We start from the raw sequence: 578 nt of genomic DNA on the forward strand, positions 1-578 counted from the left end.
AGCAGTTTTCAGTTCTTTCCACAGATTCGATTGGATTCAGGTCGGGACTTTGACCTGGCCAGTCTAACACTTTGATATGTTTATTTGTGAGACATTCCATTGTAGATTTTGCCTATGTTTTGGATCATCGTCTTGTTGGAAGACAAATCTCCGTCCCAATCTCAGGTCTTTTGCAGACTCCATCAGGTTTTCTTCCAGAATGGTCCTGTATTTGGCTGCATCCATCTTCCCCTCAATGTTAACCATCTTCCCTGTCCCTGCTGAAGAAAAGCAGGCCCAAACCATGATGCTGCCACCACCATGTTTGACAGTGGGGATGGTGCGTTCAGGGTGATGAGCTGTGTTAGTTTTACAGCCAAACAAAACGTTTTGCATTGTTGCCAGTAAGTTTGATTTTGGTTTCATCTGACCATTCTTCCACACGTTTGGTGTGTCTCCCAGGTGGCTTGTGGCAAACTTTAAAGAAGACTTTTTAATGGATATCTTTAAGAAATGGCTTTCTTCTTGCCACTCTTCCATAAAGGCCAGATTAGTGCAGTATATGACTGATTGTTGTCCTATGGACAGACTCTCCCACC

Source organism: Etheostoma spectabile, chromosome 15 (assembly GCF_008692095.1).
Source record: "Etheostoma spectabile isolate EspeVRDwgs_2016 chromosome 15, UIUC_Espe_1.0, whole genome shotgun sequence".
In the NCBI taxonomy this organism is placed as follows: Eukaryota; Metazoa; Chordata; class Actinopteri; order Perciformes; family Percidae; genus Etheostoma; species Etheostoma spectabile.